The sequence below is a fragment of the Grus americana genome, chromosome 2, assembly GCF_028858705.1.
Source record: "Grus americana isolate bGruAme1 chromosome 2, bGruAme1.mat, whole genome shotgun sequence".
Taxonomy (NCBI): domain Eukaryota; kingdom Metazoa; phylum Chordata; class Aves; order Gruiformes; family Gruidae; genus Grus; species Grus americana.
Genome location: NC_072853.1, coordinates 52,083,318 through 52,096,771, shown reverse-complemented (window position 1 = coordinate 52,096,771; position 13,454 = coordinate 52,083,318).

The following is a 13,454-nucleotide window of genomic DNA, read 5'->3' as shown; positions in this document are numbered from 1 at the left end:
AAAACTCCTCACAGCTCAGTGGCAGAGGTGAACTCTGATTTATAAGGACCCGTTAAAGAGATGAGCCCAGCCCTAAATTATGACCGGCTAAAGCAGGCAAGCACACAGGAAGCAGCAAGCTGTCTGGTTAGATGTAAAAGCTGTGTTAGCTACAAAGGCAAGGAGTATGTGTTTGACACCTTGGTAATTAATGAAACTACCTAAGGCAGCCACCTAGATCAAGCCCCAGCCATTGGGAGGAGCCTCATAAAAGGCAGAGGAATTCAGGACGGGCTTCGGCTAGCTTTCCCAGACAGTTTGAGTGTGTGGGGCTTGCCAGGTGCTGGAGCTATCAGGCAATCTTGGCCATCAAAAGCCCAGGCTACCGCCTGTATCTTGGCGTTGGGGCATCGGGCATCACGCTCCCACCTCCACCACCTAAGTGGTGGTGCAGGAGAGCAGTGCCCACCTGGCATGCTGCCGAGACAGCTTGCGCTTTGGACCCAAAAATTCTGTCTTGAGCAAAAATGGCCTGTTTAAAGGAGATTGAATACTCCCTGGGGTTAAAAAAAAAAAAGTGTGTGCTACCTACTCAGCAAGGGTGGGAGGGAAGCAAGGTAGTAACGACCAGATGGAGCTCTGCTATTAAAAGGCATTGCAACAGAAGGCAGTGGGAATAGACCTTTTTTTGGGAGAAGACTTAAGATTAAGGACAGCTGTAGCACAGGAGAAAAGCAGGATGAACCAGAAACTGTAGTGTGATCAGAAGATTAAGTCTTTTCAGCAAAGGTTTTTGAAGCGATTGCATTTGTTGTTCTTATTTCATGAGTTTAAAGTATTTGGTTTTAAAAAAATAAAATATTTTCATCACAACCAGGTTCCTTTGACAGGAATACAAACATTTTACAGAACCTCTTTTGTCGAGAAAATGCTCTAGAATTTTTTGTTATATCTTGCATTGTACATTTTTCGATGGCAAAATTCGTAGTGGAGCTAAAGGAAATCTGTAATTTGCCAAACTTCTTGTTGCGGTCATTTTGAAGTAATTTTGGTGTGGCCTGCGCTTGCCCTGCTTGCATCAGAGAATACTTACAGGCACCTGCAGACACTGTGGCTGCATGCTGTCCTGAAGACAGCTGCCCCCAGGAGAGTCCCCCAGAAAGGCAGAACCTGACCCATAAAGTCTATGTGAGTTTAGAGATGTGTAGAGCAAAAAGAGCCTAGATTAAATGGTTCTTGTAGGCAAAGTCACTCTGAGCAGAGAGGGGACTTCAGCATGAAAGCAGACAAGGTAAAAGCATTGGGGAGAGACAGTAGTGACTATGTGAGCTCTCTTAATCACCCAATCTTGTTAGCTGTGCTGTCTTCAACCTCATCAGCAGGTGAATGAGGAAGCCGCCGACACTGTATTTCTGGGGTGTCACCCTCAGCTGCCGGGTGGCACCTGATACGTGAACACCAAGGCTGCGTCTCAGCCAGCAGGCTTGGACAGAGCGGGTGCCAAGAGGGTTTCCCCAGCCCTGTGGAGTAGGGGGGGTTCATTTTCCAACCGCAGGCATGATTAAATTCGCTCCTCTGTTCTTGTATGTACTATTGTGCTTCAATGTATTAAATACGTAGCCAAGGGACAGGACAGCATCCTTCTATTAATAAATACAGAGCAGATAATTGACAGAATGAATGTGAGAGTTTCATTGTTTCCAAAGTTGAGCAATGGACCTGAGGCATGCAGTATATTCTTAATTAGCACTATTATTTAAAGTGAGCAATAGTGAAAAGGCTCCTTGAGTTCTCTGATAGCATATTCATTAGCTAATCAACAGAACTATTATTTTCTTTGAAGTATGCCTTACTCGGCGGTACTAAAGTGCACGTGCTGATTTACTGGTAAGGGTAATTAAAGGGCATGTCATAAACACTGCTGACGTCATGGAATATTGTTCTTTAACCGTCTTTCCAGTTAACTCTTCCACGTGGAAAAAGAGATATTTTGCAGCTGACCCTCACCTGGTGTCGAGCATTCTCCATCTCCCAGCGTCGCTGCAGTTTTGTGAACCCATGGCCATGGAAGCTGTAGTCTTGCATTTATGGCTTCCTATGACTGTGAAATATATGTGTTTGAAAGTCTCCCATACACCAGCCTTTGCAAAAGCCTTGCTGCTGCGCAGAAGCTTTTTCACAGAACGGTCCTGTGCATGAGTTTCAAAGGAGAGCCCACACCTATGTAACCTACATTACCCAGAGGTAAAGCCCCGCTGGGAGTGGTGAACTTTCAGAAAATAACAGCTTTCCATCACGCTTCCCTTGCACTTACACCTTCCCTGAAAGTAGAAATACAGCCCCTGGCTGGGCAACATAGCTGGTGTATACCTTTCAAGTTTTAAATTAATACTGTATGTATAAGGGGAAGGCCAGGTAGTTTGGAAGAACTGTAGCTAAACAATGCATTTCAAGCATACTATCTCTCTAGCTCTACATATGGGCTGCAAAATTTGGAGGATCTGAAAATTTCAGTCTGAAAATTGGGGGTGCTTTGCATCCAGCAGACCTGCAGGCTTGTAAATGCTGTAGTGGCATGCAGGTGCATGAGCAAGCAAGGGAACATCAGCCTGAGTGGTTCCTTCTTCTTGCTTGCTTTCCCTCCTTCCTTCTTCCGCTCCCTCTCTCTTTTTCTGCCCCTCTCCCTCTGTTTTATCCTGTGCATTTTGTTTTGTTTCTTCCCAGATACAGGGATGTCTCCCATATATTTCTGGACAATTGAGGGATCGGAAAAATCTTTAAATCCACAGCACTGAATAAAACCATTTCCTGTGTTGTTTTTGGTTTGTTTTTTTTTTTTTTTCTTTCCCCACCCCATTTGTTAGATTCCTCAGTATAAGGAAGTGATAGCCTCTCTTTGCTGGAGTTCAGGTAGTAGTGTTGTTCCAGATAACAGCAAAAAGTAGGTCATAAAAATAGAATGGATTATCATATTTCACTCACACAAATGAAAGAAGAAAAGATATATATGTCAATAGGAAATAAAATGCAAAGCACTTCATTTCAGAATATGGCAAAATATTTTTAACTATATATTTTCAAGGTATATATTCCTGTTTATCTCAAATATCCCTGTTTCCAATGCTGATGACTGGCTTCATTTGTAATTTAAAGCAGTGGCCAAAATTCTGTTCTGATTATTAATTAGACCCACTTAAATCTGTATTTACTCTCTGTTCAAATGAAAATTATCAAGCACAATGGGATAAACCCAGTTGTACAGCCAGAGTACTCACATGCTTTCCCATTACTACCCAAACTGGAAAAGGCTCTGTCCTCCCTCCACCGCTGAGATATATGGTAAGGCTTATTATCCCCATTCTATGGATCAACAGAGATGAGAAAGTATGTATAGTTTTCCCAAAATCTCACAGGACTCATTCACAGAGAAGACATTTACTGAGTATCTTCCAGGTCCCGGGTGATGTCCCAGCTGGTGGGCTGTGGGAGTATCTCACCAGCACCAGGACATGGGCACTGGTGTGTGACAGCTCATATTGGTGACTTCTTGGCACGGTTTTGGACAGGACCACCTAGCACTTTTCCAGCTGCTGCCCATGGTTAGGGAATAGCAGCTGGGCCAGGGACTGCTCATGGTTTGGCTTGCTGCCCCCCTGCTTTGGCGGGTAAGAGAGCTTAGCTGGAGGGACATAGGCTGTGCTTTGCGGTACTCCTCCTTTGACTGTTCCCTGGTTCATTTTATTTCCCAGCATAGGTACAGCCACTTGAGGTATATTTGTGGTGTGTGTCTGTCTGCTTGCACGGACGTGACGTATTTCAAGACTGGTTGGTGAAGAAAGAAGAGGAAACGCGATATTAAATGTGGAGTTTTATGTGACCCTGAGCCAAGTCCTGCCTTAAGACTGGTGATTTTTTTTCATGAGGGCACGTGATTCTCTGCCTATGCAGTGTCAGCACAAAGCAGAGATAGGCCCCAACACGTGACTCTTTAGTGACTAGTTTGAATGGAAATGTGTGATTTCTGAACAGATTTATTGTGCAAGCAAAAATGTATTTGCTAAAGATTACAGCAGTGTGTTTGCTCTGAATGCTGAGCCCAGGGAATAAAAACTGCCCTGTGTGAGTTTTCATCACACGGTGAAATTAGGTCTGTGGTGTCAAATACCTGTTTTAACTTTGTTATCCCCGTCCCATGGTCTGCAGCGCAGGGACTAGGCAGAGGAATCAGAGCAGAGCTGAGGATGCAGAGACCTCTTTGTGGCTGACTCCAGCTCCTGCATCCCTTGCGGATGTGGATGATAGACCTACTTAACATTCATATGGCCTCAAGGTCTGTGCCAGGTGTGGACACACAGCCTACATGCCCATTGCTCCCTGACCTTGCCAAAATGCTTCTCTGCACCGCATGTAGGGGGACACCGAGGAGCTCCTTGGCTCACCAGAGTTCCTGGAGTCCTTCTCTAGGCTGTGCTCAAGCTTCTTTCTGCCACCTCCATCTCAGAGTAGGAGGGACCCAGGAGCCTCTGTTGATGAGAAAAACTAGGACTCAGCCTTGGACATCTGATTAGTCGTTACCACTTCAGATAGCCAAGGTATTATATGTTGTATAATTGCATAGCTGGAAGACTTTTGCAGGAGTTAGGACTAAGATTCTGCTACCGTGACCATTATCCCTGAAATGCAGCAGCTGAGGAGCTGGGTCCCCTCCTCTTCAGGGCTGTTTTGCAAGGTGGGTTTATGAGCATTTCCACTGAGGATAACTAGTAGGTCACACAGTCTAGTGGGCAAGCACCCATCTTGGTCTGGGACCCCACGTGGTCTGGGAGCGTGAACCACCGGGGTGGGTGGGCAGAGGTGTCTCAGGCTATTTGATGAAGGCAAGTGAACGCAGAGTGCCATGTGGGTAATTTTCACAAGCCAAAATCTACCCCATTTCTTTTGTCTGTTTTTCATTTTTAAAGCACTCAAGTGACTGATCTGCAATGTGTAGACCTCAGTTTGGTTTGGAACTGCGGTTCAGACGCACTTGTAGACAAAAATTAAACCCCATGACCTTATAGGCACGCTCAGGGTCAGCTGATAAAAAGAATTCTTTTGCCGGTGTGTTGAATCCAGTTACAGGTCCCATCGCTCAATTTTCCTGGCAGCAGAGACTTTCTTTTGCTGATACTCCGCCACACTGTTTGGAAAGAGAAACTCGGCCAACTGCTAAGTTATCTTGGAGTTGTCCTTGTACAAGGGAAAATGGGGCTTGATTTGGTCTGGCAGTCTGCTAACATTTGCTGCCATGGCATTTTTTGCCAGTCTTCATGACGCCAGCGAATGGAGGAATGCTGCAGCACGTGTATTTAAGGGGGTTTGTTTAGTGTAAGGGTGTCTGTAGGAGGAGTAGTTTCCTGAAAGGAACAACCAGAGCGGCTGACCTTGCACTGATTCTGCTGACAGTTCCTGCTTGAAATAAGGTTGCCCTGGTCTGGTGCAACATTACTCGCCTCCAGCAAGGGAATTTCAAACTGTAAGGAGACATGTAAGAGCTGCATAAGGAGTAACACGTCCACAGGGATCCCTCTGTACCAAACAGGGGATCTGAGCACACGCAGGCTCTGAGGGAACTCAGCTCCAGACTGAAGGTTGCAGTGGGTTTATAAAAGAAGTCTCTTAGCTCTGCACATCTGCAGCCATCAGATTTCAAATCTAGTTCCAGATCCCAAGTCAAGTTTAAGACGGATAAAGGAGAAATATCCTGAAATAGGAATCAAAATTATCTCCAAGGTACTTGTTCTGCAAGGCTATCAGGAGCAGCATCTCCATAGCTGTTACTTAAAAGCAGGAAAATTAAAAAGCATTGCTGAAAACTGATTTAAGGGGCCGGGCAGATTCAGGTGCAAGGCAAGAGATTGAATGTTTTGCCTCTTTGCCCTCCTCATGCTTTATGCCTTGGAAACCTACCTACGTCCCTGCCTGTTAATGAACATCTGCTTTTGATTGTCACAAACCCATATATTTCAGTAAAATAAACATACCTGATCTCCACTTGGGAAACAGCCTATTGTTTCTGCTGTGCCAGGTTCAAGCATTGCTTTTAAATCAGAGATGGACATTTTTTTTCTCACTTGCCTACTGGTTACCTTTAAGTGCTAAATGACCCCAGCAGGAATTATGTTTCTGTGTTTGGACTAGCTGCAGGCCATGGGCTGAAATGTTGCCTTTTCTTTGGTGTCTGATGTGTCCTGTGCTGAAGGACTATCTCCTGGGTATATCGGCTGTCGGTGTTAGAGAATAAATACATCTTCCCTATCTCTAGCTAATTCTGTGTTGGTCCGGCTGGACGCTGAACTAAATGCAGATGACAACACTAGAGCTAAAACCCATGGTCTCACCAAGTCCTGCTCATCTCACCTAGTGACACTAAGCTACTGCTTTTACTGTAGCCATGTAAGTTGTTACCATTGTGGTTCTCTATCTGTCTGTGAGACTTCATGCCCGACAAAGGCTCCAGAAACCTGTACATTAACCAAATAAGAAGAAAAAAAAATGTATACAGTCACCATGAGAGCTGTACAGGGCAAGGGCTCCCCATTTCCCAGAGCAGACAGACCTTCACATGTCATGACGTGGTGTTTGCTGCTTGATGACCTATTGATCTTGTCATACAGATGAAAATCATTGTTTCTATGCATGGGAGATGTGTAGACACAGATGTTGATTTCATGTTGACTATTGGACTATATGACCACAACCATTTCTAGCATGATTATGGTTTTGCCTGATAACACTGCTGAGAGAGCAGCTCAGATTCCTTACCTTCACCTTTCAATCTCAGTTTCAGCTAGTATCCGTAACTAGTTGTGAAATAATGGAGGTGGCAGTAAAAGGTTCAAGATTTAACCCCTTTTATTTTTATTTTTATTTTTTTTTAATGATGTCCTACCTAGATGGCAAAAAAAATTCAACCTTCTAATTGTCTGTAGGGGAAACATCTGTGTGAATGTACTGATTCAAACCAAGGATCCTTCTAGCCCAATACTGTGTCTCTAAAACTGGCTACAAAAAACTGGCTACATGCTTGGGGAGCGTGAGAACAGGGCAAGTATGTGTAATATTTTCCTTTAATTCCCTCCCACTCTCTGACCATTTTCAGCTCAGAACCTTTTGGACTTTCCTAGCCACTGCAGTTTATTTACATAGTAGCTTGCAATGGATCTCTTGTCCAAGGCTTGTCCTGTTCCTCTCTGAGCCCATGTAAACTATGTGTATCCACAGGGTCCTTTGGCAAGGAACTGCACAGCTCTAGCACCTGCTGCAAGAAGAACCGCCTCCTTTGGCTTGTCATGAACCCAGTTCCAATTAGCTTCATTTGATGGTCCCTAGGTCATCTTTTGAAAATACTGTGGACAGCGGACCCCTGTCAAGCCACTTCTGATAAACTACTGTCTCTAATATCTCAAAACCTAGGTTCCCCAACAGCATGCTGCCCACATCATGTTGACACTGCTTATTGGTATTTGAGAGCAGTATGGTTGCCTTTATGCAGTGATATTTCATCCTCCAGAGGGGTACACACAAAGGCCATCTTCAGCTTGGGAGAGTTAGTGGATAAAAAACGGAGAGAAGTGGTTTTCTCCAGAAGGAAGCCTGTGCTGCAGAACTGGCATGCTTGTGCACGGCAGGTCTCTTAGGGACATCCGGAAGCATCAGACCAAGAGCACATGCACAATGAGATTCTCCCACACACTGAGCTTGCCTGAAGGGACTGGACTTTACGCCGAGGAGACCAGTTGATCAAGGGTATGCCTTACCTGCTGGGGAAGAAGTTAAACTCTGCCTGGACAAAGTGCCAACTGGAAAAAGAGGATCTCTCCAGGAAATACTGATAACTCTGGTTAGGTAGAAGTGTGAGTGGAGATGCTCTTCACCCTCTCTGTTGTGTCCCATGCTTGTAGGTCTCCTTCTTGGCTTACCACTCACCAGTCTGTCCTTTTGGACAGTTCCTGCTTTGCTAAAATTAATACCATGGCTGCCTCCAGACAAATATCTCTGATTTCCCAGGTATTGAAGAATTTTTCACCCACATCCCAAATCTAGGCCAAACTAAAGCCAAATCTGTGCTCAGACCAGTATTCTTCCATCCCTGCTCTCTTTTTCCCTCTCAAAGACATTCCAGGCTCTTGGCTAAACGGTAGAGATGCCTCAGGCTCTGACCAGCTGCCTGACCTGTAGGACCAGGGCAAATACAAATACAGTCAGCCTATAGAAATGGTGTAACTGTTTGACTGCAGGTATCACTACGGATCAGTCAGGAACTTGCTGGAGAGGTGGCTGCTGGATAAACCTGCCTCCTCAGTGGGAATGCCACTAGCACGGGGCTCATGCTGAGGAAGGCTGGAAGGGCTGTGGGGATTTGGTGCATGCACTGCAGACCGGGGTTGAGATTGTTTAGTGTCCTGATGACATATGGAGACACATATGGCCTGGGGTAGGGTCAAAACATCTTGAACACATGAAAGCAATTGGCAGGAAAGAAAAAAATTAGCAGACAGTACTTTTATTCAGGCTTCATTTGGGATCAGGATGAAAATGTGCATTATTCCTTTTCTTTTCCCCTTCTCAAGCATCCACCATTTTGCCTCACTTATGATTCATGCAGCTGCAAAAATACAGAGACTGTGGGGTGGGCAGTGCGGGGGACACTCTGCTGTTACTTGCTATCACAGCAACTGAGAATAATTCATGGAATGATTCAATCAACTACTATTACCTCATGGTTCTCATTTGAGCAGCATAAGGTAAAGGCTAGAACAGCAGCGCCTACCTTCCCCTACCCCCAAAGACAAACGAACCATTAACGCTGCAGTAAAGCAGCAGAGCAAAGGTGTGTTTGCTGCACAAGGTTGGTCTCATAAAACTGAACTTTGCCCGAGACTGAACAAAATTGTAAGAAAGACATAGTCGACAATTAAAGACATGCTTTTTGTAAGGACAAGTTATTTATGACTTTCATCTGACATTTTATAAAGTTTTAATTTCGTTATACAATATCCATTCCTTTCATGCTCTAGCAGGAGAGATGTCAGGGCATTAGGACAGATACCATAACCTCATTTTTTATGCTTACTTGTTACTGAGCTACCTTCTCCCCTTTAAAGTGTTTTATGGTCAAGTTGCTCTATTTGCATAATGACTGCCACATCACCAGTCAATCAATTTTATGTGTTTCTCTCCCAAACCAATCTAAAATATGATACGTATATAAAAACATCACCCATGATCGTACAGACTTCACATTTATTATTGCTTCAGGTCAAAGAGATATGATAAAATTACCTTCTGTTATTTCCCCCTCCTTGCCAGCTTCTTTCATTCACAGTTCCAAATACTTTATATCACACAATAGTATTGTTTATCAGCAATTTTATTTTTCTCTGACTAGGAGACAAAATACAATAAGTAATAGAGCAAGTCAAAACAAACCAAGTAACTACCATAGGCAACTATGAGAATTGCTCATTTTTACAAGCACATGGAATCACAAACAACTGCCCAGATTGATAGGCTTGTCCCATAGACATCTGCCAGAAAGACAAAAATATTCCTACTACTTCTGGGTAAATTCAAGACTTGGAAATATGTGGTTTCAATGGAACCTGGACTCCAATGACAGGAGAAACTTGGTGACTCTATTTCATATCTTGGTGAAATATTAAAAAAACCCTAAACTCAAGTTAGATGATATGACTGACACAAGTGTCATCAGAAGCCAAGATGAACCAATTATTTTCTAGATATTACATATCAGTAAACAAGTGTCACAAGTTGTCAGTGTTACGAGTTACGCTGGCTGGATCTTGCCACCAGTTCATGTGATAGGGAGAAAAATCAGAGATACTACAATCATTGATAATAAGAGGTACTTCTTGATTTCTTGATGGCAGGAGTTAGCTCCCAGTTATGAATTCTCATAGAACTAACAATCTGATGATGTTTTTCAATTTTTTTTTCTCTGATCCTTGCTAATCTTCCATCCAAGGCACACCACAATGGACTTGACTTTTCATCCCTTCTTAATGCAGACTTACTGAGTGTAAAGTTCACTTCTGAACATTTGAAGGAGAAATGTAAAACTAGCTTGCTTCCTGCATGAAGTAAAATATGAGTAAGTAGACTTAGAAAAGTTCTCACCTTGAAAAGATTCCAAACAGAGCCAAAAAAGATGTAATATCTCCCTTCTGCTGACCGACTAATTTATCTTGTTCTCCTCAGTGTCCAAAGTGTCAGTGCTGTATTTTTTTGTGTTTAGATTCAAACTCTTATGGATCAGATCATAGCAGTTTGAAGCGAATGCCAAAATTCCCACTGATTTTCACCAGCCAGGAATTTATGTCTGCTTTAATAAAGGGCTTCTTGGTTCTTGCTGCCCTTTTTTCTAGGTGGTGCAGCCCTCTGTTTCCTTGTGCTCTTCTTTAGCTCGTTGTTGATTTCAAGCTCTGTTATTTGCATAGTGTTAGAAAATAATCCAGTGTGCTTTAAATAGGAAAACTCATGAAGGAACTGGAAGATGAGCTGTTTGCTATTTGTGGTCTTAAAGTAGGTTCTTCATTGCTGATGAAATTGTTATAGGCAAATAGCTATTTCTTTCAAACAGCTTTCATGGCAACTGTTGACAGTTTCCATCAGAAAAGCCGAGCCTCACCATTTTACAAATAATGGGTTCAGTCTTATCCTGACACAGACAATGCTACCAACTTCTGTCTTCATCTCAATAAAAAAGGCTTAATAAAACAGTCTTTGTAAAAACATACAGTGACAAAGCAGCATGCAAGCTAAGACAAGGTAGATCATTTGACCAACTTGTATTTGGCTGGAGATTTGGGGTAGATGAGGAGTGTTGCTGTAGCATGCACTTGTTTTCCTTCCTGTATGAGATGAAGATGTGGTGGGAATTGCAATTCTTAAACATCTACCAGGAGACGTTGCTCTGAAGCCTGAGGTGACAGGAGCATGTCTATTAATGAAAGCCAGATAAAGCTCCATTTGAGGTGCTTCTGTCTTTCCACTTGGAGAAAATATGGATTATTAATTTTTCAGTTGTGCAGTTTGTGCTGTCTTCTGGATGGATATAACCTGCATATTAACCCGAATATGAAAATGAAAAGGGAAGCAAGGTGGCATCAGCATCTTGCTGACCCTTGAGATGACCCACCTGCTATCCCACACAGGCAGGGCAGCTGCTCAGTTCCCTTCCCAGGCTGAGGTGGGTCTGAAATGACAATTCTGTGATTGAAAGATGAAGAGATGCTGGGCTGTGATGTTCTACCAGGGCAGTATTGACTGAGCATTGGCACAGGTTGCCCAGAGAGGTTGTACAGTCTCTGATCTTGGAGATACCAAAAGCTCTCTGGCCATGGTCCTGGGCAGCGTGCTCTAGGGGTGGCCCTGCTTGAGCAGGGGGCTTGGACCAGAGGACCTCCAGAGGTCCCTTCCAACCTCAGCCACTCTGTGATTCTGCAAGTACTGAATCCAAGAGACCACTACCTTCCCAGTTGAGCCATATGTGTTTTTCCTCTTCTCCAAGCAGCGTTTCCTACTACATCCCAATTTTGCAAACATTACTGGTGGTTTTACAGCCATTCCTGGATTGTGACAGTGTGCTCCCTGTCAGGTTGTCCCTGAAAGGCTGGGGTATCATATGCGTATGTATACACACAGAACAATGTTCAAACATAACAAATGTGTAATGCAAAGACTAATCTGTCTTGCAGCTCATTTCCAAGTGTAACACAAGTGACTCTGCTCTGCTGAGCCAGATTCTCTTAGGCTCCAGGGTGCTTTCTTGGACTATTCGTTCTGGAGGGCTAAGCAAGAAATTGCATTAACAGGCTGTAACTCTGTACTTCCCAGGGTTGTGGGCAGGGTCTCCTCAGGAGAGAATCCTTGATTCAGGAATTCACTTCCCCCTTTGTGTAAGAGAGCCTGGGTTTGTTGACTTTCCCAACACATTGCACAGGCTATCTATTTACTCAGGCTTTTTCTGAATGGGTGGGTTTGGTGCGGAGGATCTTCAATATTTCCTTGTGCTTTCATTTCTTTTAGAGATACCCATTTAAATGCTTACCCATTTCCAGGCTTAACTACTTGTCCCTTATGTCTCCTAAAGAAATGTGGTAGATGTACAAAGCTGCAAAAATAATAATAAAAAAAAAAAAAGAGGAATTACTCTCCTCCCCACACAAGCCTCTGTACCAGTTCTTTAGTAATTAAGGGAGGAAACCAGACTTCCTCCTTCCCAAGTGATGCCAGACATTGCCGGCCCGGTCCTTGGCAGTGCCGGTGCAGGAAGCATCCCTCATCCTCAGATGCTCACATCCTCATGGTCTGAGGAGAAGCTGGCAGATGAGTGCAGCAGGGCCAGCCTTACCAACAGGAACAATCTATCTGTCTCCTGTGGAGCATTCTGGAGATCAAAAAGGATGTGCTGTTATTAGCTGTGCTCCCCACTGCCTGCAGCAGGCCAACATGGGCCAAGGCGGGATCGATCCTCCTGCCTAGGGAGGAGAGGGAGGAAGGATGAAGAGAGCAGGGAGAGGGAGATTTTTGGACTGAGTTGATAGCAGAATAAAATATTTTTCAAGCTGTAAATCTATTAGATAAACTAATCACAGGCGTTATGAGATTCCAGATGAAATGCTGGAATATGCCAAGCTTCTCATTTTTATTTCCAAATGTTGAGTTAATTTGGATCCAAACTGAGCCAAATTTTGCCTTAGTGTAAGCAGGTGCAACTACACTGGCTTGAACGGAGTTACACCCACTTACAACAGGGATGGATTTGTCCTGAAGTGATTTAAATAGGGCAGAGCAGAGCACAGATGTTTCCAGTGTTTCATCTTTGAACCATGAGCCACATGAATAACAAAAAAAAAAGTATTCTCAGTCTCTCCCACACCAAACTGTGGCGTGGTGGAAGGCTCAGTTTAAGCACAAGACCTTAGTAACTTTCCTTTTTTTCCTCCTTCATTGACTGCCACTTTTACCCATTTTCTTTTCTTCCTCATCATTGCTTTTAATCCTTTAGTTAATCCGGTATGATTTTTGGGAAAGACATGCCACAAGAGTGAATGAGAGTTTTATTGCTGAATTCACCTGACCTAGATGTTATCTCATTTCCTTCAGATTTCAGTGTAATTAGATACTGGAATAATACTTAGGTTGTAATTTTTACTGCATTTTTTGTGGGCACTGTGTTTTCCCTATTCTCTGTATTATTTAAAATATAAGACAAACTGTAATATTGGGAATATATATGCTTCCCACCAAAACCAGTGACTGTTGCTTCCCTGCTCATTTGATAGTAAAGCTGAACATAGAAGCAAGGTTACGTATAGAAGGTAATAAATGATACATTGACCTGGCAACACTACTTGTTTTTAAGATAGACAATAGGTATATAACCACAGATAGAGTGACAGTGCGGATAC